The sequence below is a fragment of the Macrobrachium nipponense genome, chromosome 23, assembly GCF_015104395.2.
Source record: "Macrobrachium nipponense isolate FS-2020 chromosome 23, ASM1510439v2, whole genome shotgun sequence".
Classification (NCBI taxonomy): Eukaryota; Metazoa; Arthropoda; class Malacostraca; order Decapoda; family Palaemonidae; genus Macrobrachium; species Macrobrachium nipponense.
The window spans coordinates 30,790,938-30,813,437 of NC_061090.1; the positions used below are offsets into that span (position 1 = coordinate 30,790,938).

The window sequence follows — 22,500 nt, forward strand, 5'->3', positions numbered from 1 at the left end:
GATGTTCTTCAGTTCCGTTGTTGTTTCTCTGATGTCCTTCAGTCCTAGCGCGTTTCTGAGATGGTCTTCACTCCTGGTGTTGTTTTTCCGGATGGTCTTCAAATCCCACTGATGTTCTCAGACGTTCGTCGACCCTTAGTGCTGTTTCTCAAAACCTAACGTTGTACCTCACGCTCCTCAATCGTAGTCCTGTTTCTCAGATGGTCTTCAGTGTTGTTTCTCAGTTTGATAAGCTTCATAGCCCGTATGAAAAACAACGATTGTTGTGGCGGACGATTTTTCTTTGTTTAAACGTCTTGGGAAAACAAGAGAAGACTCGCTCATTGAAAGGAGAGAGAGAGAGAGAGAGAGAGAGAGAGAGAGAGAGAGTCAGTCATGAATGAATGAGTGAACAGGGTGTTAGGAAGTATCTTATCAGAGTATCTCTGTTGTGTTTAAGATCCTGTTTACCTTTCACGTTCATTCAAAACGAGACGCAGCGATATAGCGTTGAATATCGAATGGTTGTGGGGGGGTGGGGGAGCGTTCTTTGTGAGAGCAAGTCGACAAACGAAGTTGTGTTATATCTTCTTTGCTTTTCTGATTATTTGTTGCCTTCAGTACCGTCTTGATAAATGGTTTGAATTTTTCCGTGATTATATTTTTATGGGTGTTTTTAGACCTACATTTTTCAAAATAAGACTTGAACAACTTTCAATATTGTTAAATAGGTATCACGAGAGAGAGAGAGAGAGAGAGAGAGAGAGAGAGAGAGAGAGAGAGAGAGATCTATTACCATACCGAGGGTACAAATGAAATCATAATTACCAGGAACATACGAATGTTCCGTATATGAAATATATATATATATATATATATATATATATATATATATATATATATATATATATACATATAATTCTTATAATGTAAGTTTGGAATGCAATTATAATTGTGGTAATATGATTAATTCACATCAGAACTTGTGTATCATGGTATGAAATGTTTGTTTCTGTGTTCAGATTTCCCAAATTTAAAGATAACATGCCTTAAGTGATCCATTTTTCATTTTGAAGTACGTAAGACACACAGAGAGTGAAAGCTCATAAGCCTTTTAAGAGAGTCATATTCCCACTTTGAGAATGTCTTAGCCAAGCATTTTCCTTTATCGATGTAAACATGGGCGTAGTTTTTTTTTTTTTTTTTTTTTTTTTTGTTTTTATCGCGGTAGGTCCTGTAATGGAACAAGGGAGCCTTATTCATAGCTATTCCTATAGAGATGACGTAATATGTTTTCGCCTTCAACTATAGACTAATCGTTTATGGGGCGAGAGAACCTTTCATTCGCTTTGAGACATAGCGGCGTGCGTTATACTCTCTCTCTCTCTCTCTCTCTCTAAAAATCTCTCTCTCTCTCGCTCGCTCGCGAGGCTGTTTCAGTAACTTAACGTAACGACCTGGTCACTCATTTTTATATAATTCTTAGTAATATATGTGTTGTTTGTGGAATCTGAACATAGTGTTATATCTTGGTTTTTGTGAAGGCACCAAGAAAATAGTGAAAAAGTGTAAAATTGTAACAGGCCTTTTGATTGACGCTGCAGCCGTGTATAAGGTATTTTTACAAATGTTTTGAAGTGCACTTCGGAGTTTTATCATTTCTAAACATTTATCTTTTGCTTTGTTCTTTTGATATATTCCATTTTTATATGCTTAATGTTTGTACTGTCAATGCTTTAATTGTTTTCATATTATGCATTATGTTTTTCTGCATTGTCTTTATTTTGTTTAATTAGTTTGAATAATATTCTATTGTGTAAATTTTGAATCTTACACTTGTGAATTAACTTGCATTTAATTAAATTGAATTTCAAGTTTAATTATTGCTTTATGATTTAATTTAGTTAATTTTCTTGATAAACTTTGATTTAATTTTGCTTAATAATTAATTCAAGAATTAATTAAACTTTTGTTTTCAAGTAATAACAATTTCCCTGAGATTGTAAATTTCACTTATAAATTTTGAATTTAGAAATAAACTTTTGTATTTAAAATTTATATGAGCATTTCATTGAACCACCAGCTATATTTTATTTTGTTTAGGTAGAAATATAGAGTGATTATTGTGACGTTTCCCACAAATAAAACAGAATCAGGGAATACTTAAATTTGAATTTGCATGAGTGATGCCCTTTAATTAAGATTACCTCACACATATTTTAATGAACTTAGACTGATTGTTTTCTTGACTGTTCAGTTAGAAAAAGGGATCACTCTTACCTTTAGAGTATTCAGTCGTTTAGTATTTGTGATGAAGGGTCAGGTGTCTGTCTGTAGTGAGGTAAGTAACAACCAGGTACTTGAATGAACTGTGCCCTAAGTACAAAGGGTATCCCGGACCTAGGAATAAAAGGGTCTCTTGTATTAGCAAGTACAAATGGTAAGTGTAATAACCAGATACTTGGCAATTTGGGTTTAGCAAATATTAATGGTGTCCAGACACAGATCTTTTGACTATTTCATGCACCAAGTATTAATGGTATCCAGACCCAGATACTCTTGCCCACTCCCCCCCAAGTATTAATGGTATCCAGACCCAAATACTCTACGCCACTTTGTCACAAGTATTGATGGTGCCTAGACCCGGGATATTTGGCACTTTATGTACCAAGTATCAATGATCCCCAGAAACCAGGGAGGAAAACAAATCACATTATCACTCTAGCTTATACTGGTGGTGTTAGGAATATATTTTGTTAGAGTGACCATATATTTGTTTTTTGCATTTTTATTGTAAGAATTGTATTTGATTTGAAAAAATGGCTCCATTCGATACTCAGAATTTTTAGCAGCCCCTTCCATCCAAGTGTTGTCGAAACTACTCTGACTAAGGCACAGTGGAGTGCTCTAGCAGAAGCATGTGGTTGTCATGTGTTTAGTAGCATGATAAAAGCACAAATCAAATGCATTGCCATGCAAGCATTGATAGACTCTGGTAGAATAACTGATGATGATGAGTTAGAATTGGCTCAAGAGTTGTTGAATGTAGCACAGGCTGATCTTATAAATAAGCAAGTAGAAAAGAAAGAGAAAAGTGATGCAGAATTGGAACTCAGATGCATAGAAGCAGAAGAAAGTTTGATTAAGCTGAAAATGCAGGCTGAAAGAGAGAGAATAGACCGGGAAAAACAAGAAAGAAGAGAAAAAGGGAAGAAGAAAAAAGCTGCAGAAGATGAAAGGCAAAGGATAAAAGAGGAAAGAGATATTGCAAGACATGAAAGGGAGATGGAATTGATAAGAGCTAGATCCACATTACCTGCAACACCGTCTAACCCTAACCATGGTAATCAAGACCTTGCATTTGATGTAGTAAGAGTGCAGAAGTTGATCCCTAAGTTTACTGAAGAGGCTCCAGATGAGTTCTTTGATCACTTTGAGAAAGTGGCTTCAGGTATGGGATGGCCAGAAGATAAATGTCAGTTTGCTACAAAGTGTCTTGATTGGTAAAGGGAGAAGTGCTTATCTAGCCTTAACAGCTGATCAGTGTAAAGATTATAAGGTGCTCAAACATAATGTGCTACAAGTATACCAGTTGACCCCAGAGTACTACAATGAAAGATTCAGAAACTTAAGAAAGGATGAAAAAGTAACTTTCTTGGATTATGCTTATAAACGTGAGAAGGTGTTTTAAAAGATGGTTGGAGGCAGCTAAAGTTACAAATTTTGAAGAGTTAGAAGAGTTAGTTGTTTTAGAGCAATATTTTAAAGGTATTCCTGAGCATATAAGAGCCTATTTGAGAGAGAGAGAGAGAGGTTATTAAAAAAACTTGACAAAGCTGCTACACTGAGTGAGGACTACAATATAATTAGTAGCAGGCGTAATTAGAATGGTCAAGTACCAGAATCAACCACGCCCAGGTTTTAAGTCTCATCCAGGTTTCAGGAACAATATTATTAGTGGGAAACCTACAAGTAATAATACTTCTCAGCAAGCTAATGTGAAATCCTCATCTAATTTTGCAAGACAGTTGCAAAAGCTAATGTTGTCTGCTTCAAGTGTGGAAGAGCAGGACACTTCAGTCAAGAGTGTTATTGGAATTATCAGCAGTCTAAGCTTGTTGGTCAAATATTAAGAGGTGACCAGGTCAAACAGACTGTTAAGAAGAATGTGGGGAGGAATCCGACTACAGGAAAGACTGAAACTAAACAAGCTGAGTGTTTAGCAACCAGTGGAAATGTAACTTCAAGCAGTGAGTGGCTGAGCAATTTTTTTTGGAAACAAGCTTTTAAGCCATATATCTATGAGGGTACACTGGCAACTCAGGAAGAGAGTACAGGTACCAGTCAAGATTTTACGTGATACAGGGAGCAACCATAGTGTGGTGTTACGTGGTGCTCACCCAATGATGGAGAAGAATCTCACTGGAGATTCAGTTATTTTGAAGGGTATAGGAGGAGAGGAAGTAACTCCTATATGCTGCTTACACCTGTCCTGTGAATTGGTGACAGGGAGTGTTGATTTTGCTGTAAAGGACTCACTGGCTGTGGAAGGTGTACATGTTCTGTTGGGAAATGAAGTTGGTGGTGTTCCATTTGTTCCTTGTCCTGTAGTGACAGACAAACCGTTGAGGATTAGTCCTACGGTAGAGTTGGGAAGAATAACCCCCACCTGTTCCCTAGTTGTGTAAACTACCAGAAGTATGAGGAGAATTACGACTGTTGGTGAAGAAACTGAGGATTTGCACGCCCAAGATGGATCAAGTGAAGGATCTTTGAACTTAGAACAATTGTTCCAGGGGAGTGATGCCTCCCGTGGAGCTGACCGAGAAGAGATTTCCCAAGAAAATGAAGAATCTGTTGTTCCTGAAGAGACTCCGAGTAGTCAAGGTGTTCCTGAAGATAGTCGGGAAACTGCAGTAGCTGAGGTAGCAGATATTGATAGTTCAACTATTGAAGTTGGACAGGTAACAAGAGAGAAGCTAATGGACTTGCAGAAGAGGGATGCATCGTTAGCTGATTTGTTCTTCAGAGTTGTTGATCAGGAAGAGATGCAACAAACTCCTACCTGTTATTATCTGAAGGAAGGTTTGCTGATGAGGAAGTATAATCCTTCAGATATACCCGGAAATGCTGAATGGGGCGAATATCATCAGATTTTGATTCCATGTCCATTGAGAAAGCAAGTAGTAGCAGTAGCTCATGAATCTGGACATATGGGAATCAGGAAGACTGTGGAGAAGATCATGAGATATTTTTTCTGGCCTGGACTTCATAAAGATGTTAGCAGGTTCTGTCGAGAGTGTCATACCTGCCAGATAGCTGGAAAACCTAATGAAACCATTCAGAAAGCCCCCTTACAACCTATAGAAGTTAGAGGAGAACCCTTTAACAAGGTGATTATAGATATGGTTGGACCGCTTCCGAAGACGAAGAAAGGAAATGAATATCTGTTGACATTAATGTGTCCTGTTACCAGATATCCTGAAGCGATCCCTGTCAGAAACATGTCTGCCAAGATAGTTGCTGAGAAACTATTGGAGTTTTTCTCCAAGTTTGGTATACCAGAAATTGTACTAAGTGATAGAGGAATGAACTTTACTTCCAAGTTATTCCAGGATGTGATGAACTTATTGGGGGGGGTAAAACAACAGTTATCAACTGCTTTCATCCAGAAACTCAAGGTGCCTTGGAAAGGTTCCACCAGACATTGAAAAGTATGCTGACAAAGTATTGTTCTGAGTCAGGAAGAGAATGGGATGTTGGTTTACCCTTAATGTTATTTGAAGTTAGGAATGCTTATCAAGAAAGCATGGGATGTTCACCTAATGAGATGATTTTTGGAAGAGAAGTGAGAGGACCTTTGAAGATTCTTGCAGAAAATTGGGAAGAAAATAAAGAGGAAATCCAAGAAGAGTATGTGAAGAACGTAAGGAAAAGGTTGGAAGAGATTAGAAAATTCTCTTTAGAAAATTTGAAAATTAGTCAAGAGAAAATGAAAAGGAACTATGACAGAAAGACTAAGCTAAGAAGTTTTAGTGTTGGTCAACAAGTGTTAGTGTTTCTGCCAGTCAAGAGATTTCCCCTTACCAATAAATTTCAAGGTCCCTACAGGATAATTGAGAAGTTAAGTGATAGAACTTATGTGATTGAAACACCAGAAAGAAGTAAACGACAGAGGAAGATTCATGTGAACCTTTTGAAACCTTACTTCTCAGACACTAGAACTGAAACTGTGTCAATAATACAGACAACGTTCATCTACGAAGACGATGAATTGGGAGCTGAAAGCAAGATGAATAATTCTTCAATTTTTGAAAATTTTGGAGGAATAACTGAAACATCTTAATGTTGAACAAGGTGAGGAATTGAGTGAAGTGATTAGAAGCTTCACAGAGATTTTTGCAGATGTACCCAGACGTACTAATCTGACAAAACATGAAATCAAGATCAAAGAAGATGGAAAATCATTCAAGCAAAGAGCTTATCGCTTATCACCTTATCATCGAGATGTTCTGAAGAAAGAAGTTCATTATTTGCTGCAACATGGATTAGCAGAACCCAGTTCAAGTCACTTCAGTTCTCCATGTGTGTTAGTGAAGAAACCTGATGGCTCCTTTAGGATGTGTACTGATTATAGGAAACTGAATTCCATTAGTTTGGCTGACAATTATCCCTTGCCTCTTATAGATCAGTTACTTGATAATATTGGGCAAGCCAAGTTTGTTTCCAAGATAGACTTATTGAAGGGATATTATCAGATACCCTTAGATGAAAATGCGAAGTTGCTGTCAGCTTTTATTACTCCTTTTGGATTGTATCAGTATACTGTATTGCCATTTGGTCTGATGAATGCACCAGCCACATTTCAACGAGTGATGGATCAACTGCTAGGATCTATAGAAGGAGTAGGTGTATACCTTGATGACATAGTCATTTACTCTACAATGTGGAAGAACATCTGCAGATCCTGAAGAAAGTTTTCAAGAAACTACAAGAGGCAGGACTAACAGTCAACCTAGAGAAGAGTGAGTTTGGGAAGGCGACTGTTCAGTACCTTGGGTTTGAAGTTGGAAAAGGCCTTCTCGCTCCGGTGAATGCTAATGTGGAAGGTATCCATAAGGCTACCCCCCCTACTACTAGGAAGCAACTTCAAAGATTTTTGGGCATGGCTGGATTCTATCGTCGTTTCTGTCCAAATTTCACAGCCGTAGTAGCTCCCTTGACAGACTTAACTAGTCCCAAAGCTAAGTTTGTTTGGACTCCAGAATGTCAAGAATCCTTTGAGAAGGTAAAAACCATTTTAACTTCAAGACCCGTGCTTCAAGCTCCAGACTTTAATAAGAAATTTGTGATACAAGTTGATGCCTCTGATTGTGGAATTGGAGCTGTTCTACTTCAAGAAGATGAAAATAACCTCCTACACCCTGTGTGTTTCCTGTCTTCGAAACTGAAAAGGCATCAGAAAAACTATGCAACTATTGAAAAGGAAACTCTAGCCTTAATCACAGCATTGAAAAAGTTTGAAGTGTATGTGAACAGACCTAGGAATGAAGAGGTTTTAGTGTTGTCTGATCACAATCCACTGTCATTCATACAACAGATGAAAAACCATAATCAAAGACTGACCAGGTGGTCTTTGTGCTTGCAACAGTATAATATAAAGGTTGAGCACATATCTGGTAAGAACAATGTAGTTGCCGATTATTTATCCCGTTGTGAATCGTTGAATTCAACCCCGGAATAACTAATCTGCTGGGGGGTGGAATCTTATAATGTAAGTTTGGAATGCAATTATAATTGTGGTAATATGATTAATTCACATCAGAACTTGTGTATCATGGTACAAAATGTTTGTTTCTGTGTTCAGATTTCCCAAATTTAAAGATAACATGCCTTAAGTGATCCATTTTTCATTTTGAAGTACGTAAGACACACAGAGAGTGAAAGCTCATAAGCCTTTTAAGAGAGTCATATTCCTACTTTGAGAATGTCTTAGCCAAGCATTTTCCTTTATCGATGTAAACATGGGCGTAGTGTTGTTGTATGCGGTAGGTCCTGTAATGGAACAAGGGAGCCTTATTCATAGCTATTCCTATAGAGATGACGTAATATGTTTTCGCCTTCAACTATAGACTAATCGTTTATGGGGCGAGAGAACCTTTCATTCGCTTTGAGACATAGCGGCGTGCGTTATACTCTCTCTCTCTCTCTCTCTCTAAAAATCTCTCTCTCTCTCGCTCGCTCGCGAGGCTGTTTCAGTAACTTAACGTAACGAGCTGGTCACTCATTTTTATATAATTCTTAGTAATATATGTGTTGTTTGTGGAATCTGAACATAGTGTTATATCTATTGGTTTTTGTGAAGGCGCCAAGAAAATAGTGAAAAAGTGTAAAATTGTAACAGGCCTTTTGATTGACGCTGCAGCCGTGTATAAGGTATTTTTACAAATGTTTTGAAGTGCACTTCGGAGTTTTATCATTTCTAAACATTTATCTTTTGCTTTGTTCTTTTGATATATTCCATTTTTATATGCATAATGTTTGTACTGTCAATGCTTTAATTGTTTTCATATTATGCATTATGTTTTTCTGCATTGTCTTTATTTTGTTTAATTAGTTTGAATAATATTCTATTGTGTAAATTTTGAATCTTACACTTGTGAATTAACTTGCATTTAATTAAATTGAATTTCAAGTTTAATTATTGCTTTATGATTTAATTTAATTAATTTTCTTGATAAACTTTGATTTAATTTTGCTTAATAATTAATTCAAGAATTAATTAAACTTTTGTTTTCAAGTAATAACAATTTCCCTGAGATTGTGAATTTCACTTATAAATTTTGAATTTAGAAATAAACTTTTGTATTTAAAATTTATATGAGCATTTCATTGAACCACCAGCTATATTTTATTTTGTTTAGGTAGAAATATAGAGTGATAATTGTGACGTTTCCCACAAATAAAACAGAATCAGGGAAATACTTAAATTTGAATTTGCACGAGTGATGCCCTTTAATTAAGATTACCTCACACATATTTTAATGAACTTAGACTGATTGTTTTCTTGACTGTTCAGTTAGAAAAAGGGATCACTTTTACCTTTAGAGTTTCAGTCGTTTAGTATTTGTGATGAAGGGTCAGGTGTCTGTCTGTAGTGAGGTAAGTAACAACCAGGTACTTGAATGAACTGTGCCCTAAGTACAAAGGGGGTCCCGGACCCAGGAATAAAAGGGTCTCTTGTATTAGCAAGTACAAATGGTAAGTGTAGTAACCAGATACTTGGCAATTTGGGTTAGCAAATATTAATGGTGTCCAGACACAGATCTTTGACTATTTCATGCACCAAGGTATTAATGGTATCCAGTACCCAGATACTCTTGCCCACTCCCCCCCAAGTATTAATGGTATCCAGGACCCAGATACTCTACGCCACTTCGTCACAATATATAATATATATATATATATATATATATATATATATATATATATATTGTGACGTTTATAGATCGTTCGTCTACCCAGATATCAATTAATTAATTTGATTTGGAAAACGGCAGCCATTTCTTTAGAATATCAGCTGATTTTTAGGAAACGCGGGAACCAAAACCCGCCAGCCAGAGATAGGGGGTTCCCCGGTTGGGGGGAAAAGTGTCTTTTGTCAGCTTTAGGGACGTATCTCAAAAGGGAAGGATGTAGGCAGATTGGTACTTCTTAGACCTTATGATCTTAAGCGCTCTTTCCTGTGACCCCTCTGCTGGCTGTATGCTTGTTTTCCAGGATTTGCCTTGCTCGTGGGGGGTTAAGCTGAATCCCAACACCCAAGCAAACGACCTGCGTTCTGCCTCAGTCGGCTGCGAGACGTGATCTCGGACAGATGTCCAACTACCTGCCTTCCTGTTAGGCCTATCCAGGGTGTGAGTGGCGCGCCGATGACCCAGGCCTCAGACAAAGGGGGGCCATGCTTTTCTACAAAGAGCCACTGAACACGACATCCAGGTACGTCTTGTGAAACAGCATATTGCCAGTCCCTTATCACCTATTATCTATGTGATCCTCGTTTTCCCAATTCAATTTCCAGCCCCAAAAGAAAGAAATCCTTTTGTTCCCTCTCACTGCCTCATGGCCGCATGCTTCCCCTTGTGTGATCGTCCCCGACCAATGAAGTCATTGCATACCTCAGTGAAACATTAAAAGTTCTTTCTCCCCAGTGTTAGAGAATTAATTAATCAAAACAAGAAGTCATTTTTTCCTTTTATCTTGTTTAATCTGGGATTCTTTTCCAGATTCCATGAGTCACGTGCCGTCTCTCTGCCCGCAAGTGTGCATTACCCAAGTTTTATGAAACCAGCTTGAATTAGTCACACTTTAGCCAGCTACCCACTTGTGAGAGATTATAAGCCCCAACGTGGGGGCCAATAGCATTCACTTTTCTCCAGGCCAGCAAGGGCCTCTTTTGTAAATAAATAGCTGTAAAGTAACGAGCTGAGTTTTCTGGCGACCTTTTCCTCTAAAGAAATATTCATTAATAATCAGTTTTACGGTAAGTTCAATTAATTTCAACTTGTCTTCCTTCAATTATTTCCATTTACATATATAGCCTCTCTCAAGGCCGCTAAATACGTAAAATTGGCGAATCTTGCCAGCATCGAATCTGGGCTTGCTTAAAAAAGCTTGTAAATCGCGTTATCCGATGTAAAACGTAAACTGTAAATGTTTTTCAAAGCACAAAACTAAGCACACTTGCACGGGAGAAAAGACACTGACTCACGGTAAGGTATTCCATTCATTAATATGATTATTCTATAACCAATGTTAGCTTAAGGTACGTTTAAGTATTTTTATTGTAGAAGTGTTTTAAACAAATGTGAAGGTAGAAATCTTATTATTGTAACGGCCAGAGCGCCGAGCGAGTTCTGTTATTTTGTAAATCGCATTGTTGTCGTAGGACGACACACTAACACGTGTGCAGATAGATGCCAGAAAGGACCAGATCAAACTAGGAGTGCTTTTGCCAGGGTTTTATTGCTGTATTAGAAAGCCTAGCTAGTTAGGAGTGTTTTACTAATAGTTACGGCAAAAGAAGTGTACAATTCTTTTGTCTGTGATAAGTTAGGGGAATTCATTCTAACTTAGTTTTCATTCCAAGTGTTGGTAACCGCTTACCTCTCAGCTTAATTCAGCTTCGCGCACTCTCGCGCCTGCGCGGTCTCAACCAGCCTTCGTTTTCGCTCACAGCGGCAGCCATGTTTGTTATCTCTTTAAGCATTACCTAAACAATTTAAGCAAAGTAACGTAAGTCTCGAAGTTTTAACGTAAATAATATCAATCTCGGTACTAGTACCTATCGTCCTGCCAGAGAAATTAACGTAATCCGCCTTGAATAAGAAAGTAGAATTTTGTGTTGTAAATTGCCTTCGCATTTACAGAGAATCAGCTGTTTTGAACGACACGCTGTGTGCTATCCGCACTACCCAGCTCGCTCACGTGTTTCACCTCGCATCGCTCACTCGCCCGCTGAGCGAAAGTTTCATTTCACTTCGTACTTAACGTAACCTCATTCACAAGTGTTTGCTAACATTTTCATTTTAAAATCCTTACCGTCATTTCACTGTTCACAGGGACCTAGTAATCTTACATAAAGTTAACGTAAATCTTCAAGTAGAATAAATCACAAGAATTGTTAACGTAAAACGCGTCTTTGTAAAATTCATATCGAAACGCAAATCATTTCATAAGCGCAAGCCGCTACTATTAGCGTAAAAATCGTTCAACACGAGCGCGTTATCATTTTCATAAAACGTTATCCAAAGCAATTCTTTCATTTCACGTTAACGTAAGTAAATCATTTAACGCAAGTTGCGTCATATTAAACTAACATTAGTAGTTCAATTCAATATAAGGGAGTTCATTCATATATCATTTTTCACCCTCTCCGAGAGAGAGAGAGAGAGAGAGAGACAGAAAACCAGAACCCAGTATTCACGAAGAGTACTACATCTTACCATTAATTATAGCATGCATAATTAACCTTATTTTAGTCTCTTGTGTCTTTCATTTACACTGAGCGTGATACGTACGCGCCTGTGTCCATTGCAGTTTGCAAGCATTTATTTATTTAATTTATCGAGTACTTCAGCGAGGGACTGAGCATTTCTAAAATTTCCATTATCTGTCGTTGCCCGGGTGGTCTTTTCATTTTCTTTATCACAAAAGACTTGCGTATACCGCAAGCACAATTCGCACAGTGTGCCACGCAAATTCATTACTTCCAGACAGGGAAGTCGTTACCAGTTTAGGACTGGCCACCACCAGTGCACGTCAGGTCTTACCATTTCACAGTGCCACTAATTCTTGACACTGTCCATCGACTGGCTGCTGAAGTACTCCCACCTTTTACTTTCTCTCCTCCACCATTACACTCTGCCATGAGCAGTGCCATTTCACTTCAGTATATTTAAGTATACTGCATGTAGTGTCCGGGACACACCAGCACGATACCAGTGCTCCAAGGAACGCCTCCATAAGTGCCATTGCACCTGTACAGGCCGTACAGGTAGCCATTAAACCTGCGTGTCCGTCCTTACGGAACGCCCAATTCATTAATGTCCGTGTACGAGGATCAGTGATCCTTCGGACCAATCAAGGGAACGCCTCCCGAAGTGCCGCAATACCAGCACTACTAGTGCTGTCCAAAAGGAACGCCTCCTGAAGTGCCATCGCACCTGTACAGACGTACAGGTAGCCCATTCCAACGTCTCCCAAGTTGGGAACGCCCGTAAGTGTGACGTGCGCCGCACACTTCATTAGATTTTTTCACCTCATCAGAAGGTGCCATTCACAAAGTGCCACCGAGCACCCAGTCTTTTCAGACTTTTCATTACCATTATCGCAGAACCCATTTCCAAGTGAGTGCTACTTTCCACAGTAGGCACTCCCATTCCATTCAGTACCCTTTCCTGGCCATTATTTTCATTTTCCTCCGAGCCTCTACTGCAGCCTAAGGGAAATGTCTTCCCCTTCTTCCCGCAACTTCTTTGCCAGAGAGCTAGAGAAGCTCGGAGCCCTCATAACTCTGGGCAAGGAGGCTGGTTACACTGGACCAGCACTTGACCAGTGGATAAAGGCGCAGCAGGCTGCTGCGCGCCAGCAGGAAAAGGAAGAAAGAGAAGCAGAGAGGAAAGCCAGAGAAGCAGAGAGAAAAGAAAGAGAAGCAGAGAGGAAAGCCAGAGAAGCAGAGAGAAAGGAAAGAGAAGAAGAGAGAAAGCATGAGCTAGCTCTCCTAGATGACACAATCTCTCTGCTAGTTTCTAAGCCCCAGACCGTGAGCTGGACTCCCGGTAAGAGGTGCTTGCGGAGGTTCTGCACCTTGTTGTGTGCGTGGGCATGCTGTGGATTCCGACCAGTGCCCAAGTCGGTCTCTACCTTGGGAGGAGAGCTTCCAGGGTGAACTTCTCCAAGGCTACCATGTAGCCCTGCCTGATGAACAGTCTCCTACGGCCTATCAGTGGGTGCAAGTCATGGCCGACACCGAAGCCCAGGTCTCCCTTATTTCCAGAAAGGCATTGCCTAGGGGTGCCAAAATCCAGACGGACGAAGAAATTCAGTTCGAATGGATTGACGGTAACCTCTATTCTGTTCCTTCGGTCCTTCTGAATGTAAAAATGCCCTTTCTGGACCAGGTGACCAAGGAAACCACATTGTGCCGCCTGGGCGTAGTTGACCAATTTCATGATGTTTATCAGGTGATATTGGGCCGAGATCTACTTAAGCCGTATCTCCCCTGGACGCAGCTCCCACTACCAGATGCACCGGATCCCTGCAGCATGCCTCATAATCAAACATCAATTTTAGATTCAGAGGCTAGTGCCTCCAATGTCCCAGACATCCCTTTTATTTGTGAACCTGGCCCTGACCCAGTGTCAGAGCCAGACGTTTCTTCCGCATCATCTCAGCCTCTTACCATTTTACCGCCTACCTCATCCACTTTGGAAGAGGTAAGCCCACCAGTTAACCCCGGACTTGCTTCCGAGGATGATTCAACGGAGGTTTCCTTAACCTCCCTACCTCAAATCACTGCCAGAGAGGACTCTTCACCTGTGCCAGAGCACACTGCCAGCCTTGGTGACTCCACAGACTCGCAACCTGTGGGGCCATCTCGGCCTTACCGTCCAGTGCCACGGAAGAGGTTCTGGAACACGTTCTGCCGAGACTGTGGCCGCAAGGGTCACATGTCTGCCAACTACGGAGGGTGCGCGAACCACAATATTCCTGCCATCGCAATGGCCGTTACTAATCCTTCTTCTCTAGGACCCACAGCTAAGGGCCCTATAACCGTCGCACCCCTCCAAAGCCATTATCCGCCAAGCCACGTCAGAGCCTACGACGACTTTGGCGCTCAAATCTCCCTAATACGGGAAGACCGAATCCCCCGAGGGGCAAACGTCGATAGACGTCACTTAATAACCATTGAAGGTATCAACCATATCAAGCTGATCCTTCCGACCGTCCAATTGAGGGTCACCAGACCTCATTTTTCCAGAATCTGTACCCTTGCAGTTGCAAGCTACATTCCAGGAGGTTACGACCTCCTCCTAGGGCAAGACATGAAGTCTCCCTCGCATTTCAAAAAGCCTAGGGGTCCTAACCCCTCAACAAATCACTCCAAAGCAAGGTGTTATCGAAATTCTACTTCCTCCAGGAAGTATGCACCAACAGTCTCCCCCGCTACCAAGGAGGGAGATTGATCATTCACAGTTCCGTTGCAAGACCTGCAACGTAATAGGGCACTCTACGAATTGGCCTAGGTGCCCTAGCCGACTACCAGCAGCGGACACTGTCCATGTTCCACAAGGCCTAGCCTTCAACAAGAGACAGGAGCCTCTGTCTCCCATTTCCAAGGGCACGCTGAGAGGTATTGCACCTCCGGTACCCGTCACAGGTCCAGTCGACCTCCACACTCTGCCAGTGCCACTTGGCAGCACTGAGCAGTGCCAAGCTCCGTCCAGCCTGGACGTAGAGCCACCACAGAACTTGACTTCCGCGCCTGGCCCCGAGCTAGTGCCGGCGCCTAACCTAACCAAGGATCCTCCTACAGGAGATCCTCCAACAGGCATGGAGCTTACCGCAGCCCATGGCCAATCCAAAGTCCATGAGTCTTCTTCACCCTCACCACTGACGCCCGAGGATGAACCTCCGGCAGACCTAACCTTCATACCTCCTCTGGAAAGCCAGGAACTGCCCGACCAGGAGTCAGCCTGGAGTTTTCCCCTTACGACGGTTGTCGCAGCAGCCGAAGTGAGGGCCTCCCCTGCAGTAGGTTCCACCTCTACGACGGTTGCTGCCGATACCGAAGTAGGGTGTTCTCCTGAAATCCCTCAGGCTACCACTGCCTCTGCTCCTGCTCATACGGGTTTCTGGCCTTACCCCAAAGTCGGTGCCTCTGTCTACTCCTAGGACTGGTATAGCCAGGTCCTGGAGGAATAAGAAGAAGAAGAAGAAGAAGGGACGTAACTAACATACTAACAAAAGAGCCACATGCTCTCCTTGACACCTGTGCCAGAGGTACAGTGTCACATTCGTTTGCAGAGTGATCCTGGCACCTACCCAGAGAAGGTAGCCAGCCTGATCTCTGCCAGTAGAACTAACCCTCTAACCCCTAGCCATGGGTGATACTAACCCTTACTTAAAATATAAATTACCTCGTTACATTTCCATCCTGGTAATGCACTAACCACTCATCATCCTCATGGCTTCATTACCTCACCTCATGTATTTTAACAATTCCGGCGACACATTACTGCTGTGCGTACCACACTCTGGAATGATTGCGTCTCCCTTTAACTGTATTGAGTAGGTTAGGCTAATGATTTAGTACCAGGGCATTAGGTTAGTAGCAAGTAGGATTTTCAAGTAACCTTATCTAGGGGTAGAGTAGACTGTCGTCACAGACAACCCGTAGTTATTACTTAGGCTAGATTACATCACTACATTAAGTTAGTACACTTAGCATCTTTGCCTATAAGTTAGGTAGGCCATTGTAGTCAGCCATATCGCTGCTCTAAAAACTTCAAGTTGGAGTAGGAGGACTGGGTAGTCGAGACGATCAATTTATTTAAGCCAAGACCTTCACGCCCGAAAGGGAGTGAATGCCTTCTTAACAGGGGGAGCTGTGACGTTTATAGATCGTTCGTCTACCCAGATATCAATTAATTAATTTGATTTGGAAAACGGCAGCCATTTCTTTAGAATATCAGCTGATTTTTAGGAAACGCGGGAACCAAAACCCGCCAGCCAGAGATAGGGGGTTCCCCGGTTGGGGGGAAAAGTGTCTTTTGTCAGCTTTAGGGACGTATCTCAAAAGGGAAGGATGTAGGCAGATTGGTACTTCTTAGACCTATATCTTAAGCTCTCTTTCCTGTGACCCCTCTGCTGGCTGTATGCTTGTTTTCCAGGATTTGCCTTGCTCGTGGGGGGGTTAAGCTGAATCCCAACACCCAAGCAAACGACCTGCGTTCTGCCTCAGTCGGCTGCGAGACGTGATCTCGGACAGATGTCCAACTACCTGCCTTCCTGTTAGGCCTATCCAGGGTGTGAGTGGCGCGCCGATGACCCAGGCCTCAGACAAAGGGGGGCCATGCTTTTCTACAAAGAGCCACTGAACTCGACATCCAGGTATGTCTTGTGAAACAGCATATTGCCAGTCCCTTATCACCTATTATCTATGTGATCCTCGTTTTCCCAATTCGATTTCCAGCCCCAAAAGAAAGAAATCCTTTTGTTTCCTCTCACTGCCTCATGGCCGCATGCTTCCCCTTGTGTGATCGTCCCCGACCAATAAAGTCATTGCATACCTCAGTGAAACATTAAGTTCTTTCTCCCCAGTGTTAGAGAATTAATTAATCAAACAAGAAGTAATTTTTTCCTTTTATCTTGTTTAATCTGGATTCTTTTCCAGATTCCATGAGTCACGTGCCGACTTTCTGCCCGCAAGTGTGCATTACCCAAGTTTTATGAAACCAGCTTGAATTAGTCACACTTTAGCCAGCTACCCACTTGTGAGAGATTATAAGCCCCAACGTGGGGGCCAATAGCATTCACTTTTCTCCAGGCCAGCAAGGGCCTCTTTTGTAAATAAATAGCTGTAAAGTAACGAGCTGAGTTTTCTGGTGACCTTTTCCTCTAAAGAAATATTCATTAATAATCAGTTTTACGGTAAGTTCAATTAATTTCAACTTGTCTTCCTTCAATTATTTCCGTTTACGTATATAGCCTCTCTCAAGGCCGCTAAATATGTAAAATTATATATATATATATATATATATATATATATATATATATATATATTATATATATATATATATATATATATCCAATGTAGCCCGAAGGAACACGTACTTGCGAATATCCTTAAATCCACGGTAGAGAGAGTAAGTGAAACAGGGACTTGGACCAAGTATGAATGTGCAAAAGTAGAAAATATACTACGAAAGTACTCGTTCCAAATCCCTGTTTCTCTTATCTTTCTACCGTGGATTTAAGGGTATGTAAATATATATTACATATATATAAATATATTTTTACATATATATATGTTTTTTAATCCAACGAATAAACACTGGACTCTAAATAAATAGATATATAACAAAGGCTGTCCAGCTGAAAAACACCTGGACCATGGCACCTCACAGAGAGTCCACCTCATAAAGCTGGAATTGTATTCGTCACGGCGTTTCAATCAAGAGGGTCAAAAGGTACCGAAAGGTACCTCCTGCTGGATTGTCGGACCTTCGTCGCTCTGAATTGGGGTCTTAATAAGCCAAACCTGGGTCCTCGTACCTCGACAATAGGAGTTAATTAAAGGTAGACCTCGCTCGGGTATTTTTGGGGTTAAGAGATGATTGCGATGTAGATAAGAACTGATTAATTTTGGGAAGAGTGAGTGCGATGGTGATAAAGTTATTGACATTGAAGATTAGATTGTTAATAAAGTTATAGACTGTATTGGTGATAAAGTTAATATCATGGTTTATAGTGGTGATAAATTTGATACCGAGACATACCAGTGATGATCACAGCTACTCATTTGCATTTGGGACAAGGATGAGTGTGATGATGGTAAAGTTATTGCCATTGAAAATTATGATGGTGATAAAGTTATTGACATAGGAGATCAGATTGTTATTAAAGTTAAAAGACATTGTAGTGGTGATGAAGTTCGTGGCATTGAAGATTATAGTGGTGATAAAGTTGATACTGAGACATACCAGTGATGATCACAGCTACTCATTTGCATTTTGGACAAGGATGAGTGCGATGGTGATGGAGTTAATGACATTGAAGATCATGGTGGTGATAAAGCTAATGATGTTAAAGATTAGATTGGTGATAAAGATGATATTGAGACATGACATTGAAGATAAACTTTGTATTGAACGTTGCAGTGATGTTAAAGTTGATCTTCAAGGGAAAGTGTTGATGATAACGTTATTAAAATTGAAGAGTTTATTGTTGATAAATTTGATGGCAAAGACATAGGAGTGGTGATCAAAATCTTCTGGAATCTGATGATGATAAAGTACAGTAAGCAAGCCACATTGATAAACAATCAATTTGAGAATAAAAAAAGTAAATAAAATGTAAGCTAAATATATGGTTGTGGGTAAATTTAGATGAAATAAATGAAATAACTATATATAAAAATACTAAATAGAAATGGATACAAAGATAAAACAAAGGAGGGTGTTATTGTTTTTCATATTTGTATTATTTTTGTTTTTTTATTTTTCTTTTAATTTTTCAACTTTTTAAAAGTTTAATTTATTTATGTTGGTGTTATAGACTAGGATGTCAGTGTTTTTCCCTCTTATTGAAAAGGCTATCTCTTTAACATAGGTGGTACTTATGACCTTTCGTTTTCCACAACCGGCCCCTATTGTGTTTCATCTTTCGAAGAGAGTAATCGAAATTGTCTGAATCATTCAATGTTCAAATGAAGGAGATGAATAAGATTAGGAATGATGTGAACGGAAATGAATAATCAATTATAGATATCTCGACTGTCATGTATGATGAATTACTTGACAGATGATGCCAGTGTCATTACCAAATACCCTGGGTACATTTGCCGGTAGATAATGATAGAATTATAATGGTGCTTAACTTTAATAATGATAATAATAATAATAATAATAATGAGACTTAAAAGCCATAGAAGTGTTTAAAATATTTATTGAACAGGTTTATCATTTTTAATCCTGTACATAAATAGTTTTAACACTATTGTGGAACTTTGATTCTGGATATTATAGCCTCGTTACAGGGGTTCCTTGGTTCAATAATAATAATAATAATGATGATGATAATAATAATAATAATCAATAATAATAATAATAATAATAATAATAATAAAAATGATGATGATGATGAAATTCAGCGTTGGTTATCTTTACTTATTGGAAGACCAAAGGTGGAGGTATATATATATATATATATATATATATATATATATATATATATATATATATATATTATATATATATATATATATATATATATATATATATATATATATATATATATATATATATATTTATATAATAATATATTTATGTATGTGTATATATATGTGCATGTGTGTATGAATACATGCATACATACATACATACATACTATATATACATATATATATTTATATATATATATATATATATATATATATATATATATATATATATATAAGTAAACATATTTATAATTTACATTTTTTGCAACACGACTGTCATATTTCCGTACCCTGGTCTCTCGCCAAGAAGAAGAAGAGTAAGTGGGGGTTAAATCTCCCGTTGGCAGCTGTTCCTCCCATATATATCGGCCTCTGAGGCGCGTGACATATCGCTGCCCTAAAATGTATTTTATCCTATGACCCGTCTTGCGCTAATTGACTCGGAAAAAGCCTTCTTTTGAGTGGGTAGCGACCTCCGCTCCAATACGAGATTGGCGGATATCTGTTCAGGGCAGCTAGATCGGATGGTATTATCTCTCTCTCTCTCTCTCTCTCTCTCTCTCTCTCTCTCTCTCTCTCTCTCTCTCATGTATGTCAGTTTGTCTGCTAAGTAAAGGACGTTGAGTCGAAAGATCTTGCAGCTACCCTGTTGTTTATCTTTCCTTCGTGGCTTATACCATTATTTATGCATTTATCACGCTCCAAACGTTCGTGATTCAGTTATACATACAGACACACACGCACACAAGTATATAGTGTTCATTTAAAACATTTAATGTATTCAACATGTATGTATATATGTACATGCATTACATTTTCACCAAACGAAAGAAAATGTTTACCACATGTGTATCACATCAAATTAAAAACGATGATAAATCAAGATTATCTTCAAAGGTCATGAAGATTAATACTTGAACAAAAATAATGGCTGGGGAAATTAAGATAAGAGAGATGGCAGATTAATTATGAACTGAGTGGGCTTGAAATATAGTGTTGAATAGTTATTGATGGAGAGTGAGAGAGAGAGAGACTTTCGACTCTGTCTAAATTGAATGATAAATAAATAATGATGGTCGTTGAATATTAAAATAACAAAATTAATAGTGTTGAATAGTTATTGATTGCGAGAGAGAGACTTACGACTCTTTCTATGATGATAATAATGATAATAATAAATAGTATTTGAATAGAGTACTTGATGAGAGAAAGAGAGAGACGCGACGTTTCGACTTTTATGAGAAAATAATGACTTGATGATGAGTGATAATAATAAAAATAATAGTGTTTGATAGTGATTGATGGAGAGAGAGAGACTTTCGACTCTTTCTTGATGATGGTAATATAATAATAAATAGTATTGCGAAATAGTTACGATGCCGAGAGAGAGAGAGACTTTCGACTAGTTTCTATGATGAAAAATTAATGATGATGATAATATTAATAAGAAAAATAAGAGTGTCCTTGAATAGGTAATTGAGGAGAGGAGAGAGAGAGAGAGACTTCGAACTCTTACTATGATTGATGATAATAATAATAATAATAGTGTTTGAATAGTTAATGATGGAGAGAGAGAGAGAGAGACTTTCGTCTTTCTATGATGATGGTAATAATAATAATAATAGTATTTGAATAGTTATTGATGGAGAGAAAGAGAGAGAGAGACTTTCGACTCTTTCTATGATGAAAATAATGATGATGATGATGATGATAATATAATAATAATAGTGTTTGAATAGTTATTGATGGAGAGAGAGAGACTTTCGACTCTTTCTATGATGATGGTAATAATAATAATAATAGTATTGAATAGTTACTGATGCCGAGAGAGAGAGAGACTTTCGACTCTTTCTATGATGAAAATAATGATGATGATAATATTAATAATAATAATAATAATAGTGTTTGAATAGTTATTGATGGAGAGAGAGAGAGAGACTTTCGACTCTTACTATGATGATGATAATAATAATATAGTGTTTGAATAGTTATTGATGGCGAGAGAGAGACTTTCGACTCTTTCTATGATGATAATAATGTTGATAATAATAATAATAATAATAATAGTGTGAATAGTTATTGATGGAGAGAGAGAGAGGCTTTCGACTCTTTCTATGATAATGATGATAATAATAATAATAATAATAGTGTTTGAATAGTTATTGATGGCGAGAGAGAGAGAGACTCATTCTGAAATAATAATAATAAATGCTACCTACATCTGGTGAGACACAACATTTTATAAATGCTATTCTCTTTTTTTCCCCAACAGATGGCAGGACTGGCCCGTGTCTCATATTCACGTGAGTAGCTTTTATCTAATCTTGAAAAAGACATTTTTGCTAGTTAATGCTGGATAATTGTTTACGTATTGTAGAAAAAAAAAGTGTTATGTTACAAGTAACTTTATCATCATGGGTTTCGTTGTAAACTTCCATTAATATAGATGGGCGTTGAGTGCAAGAGTGACTGCTCTCTCTCTCTCTCTCTCTCTCTCTCTCTCTCTCTCTCTCTCTCTCTCTCTAATCTCTCTAACTATGGTGATTTAACACTCCCTGACTTTTGACCAGAGAGTTTATTTTATCTTTTCCAAATACACTGTAAGTCAGAGGTAAACGTTGTGTTATAATGATAGACTAAGACATATTTTACTACGTTTACCTTTGAAGATTTATCAGTATAGATTTTGCCAGCCCTAGAGAAAACATTTACCGCATTTTTCATGGAAGGGTGTTTCAGTTTCGTGCCCCAAAATGACAATGGCCAAACTCACGCGATGTTTCATAACGTAGGCTTGATTGTTTGAGGTTTTAATCGCATCGGACAAAGGCAGCGCAGAGTCGGCATCTGCAGCTGAGATGTTGTTTGGTCAACATCAAATTGACTTCGTTTGAAGTCGCGAAATACACAGCGGGAGATGAGTACAGAAAGGTTAACGAGGAAACTGATAGAGACACGGGACTGAATAGGCAAGAAAGGTTGTTGTGTGTTAAGATTTGTTGTGAAATCGTTATGTA

The 22,500-nt window shown here is 39.0% G+C and overlaps 1 protein-coding gene and 1 long non-coding RNA gene across 3 annotated transcripts in view; one reads left to right on the plus strand and one right to left on the minus strand.

The window, feature by feature from the left end:
• The window catches only part of LOC135200143 (uncharacterized), a 113,227-nt gene that overhangs the window by 13,074 nt on the left and 77,653 nt on the right, over nt 1-22,500 (minus strand). The gene's annotated exons all lie outside the window — the stretch shown is intronic.
• The window catches only part of LOC135200155 (uncharacterized), a 72,396-nt gene continuing 67,826 nt past the window's right edge, over nt 17,931-22,500 (plus strand). The window contains exons 1-2 of the long non-coding RNA XR_010311218.1: nt 17,931-18,617; nt 21,756-21,786. This is a non-coding gene — a long non-coding RNA (uncharacterized LOC135200155). The remainder of the gene's footprint in view (nt 18,618-21,755; nt 21,787-22,500) is intronic.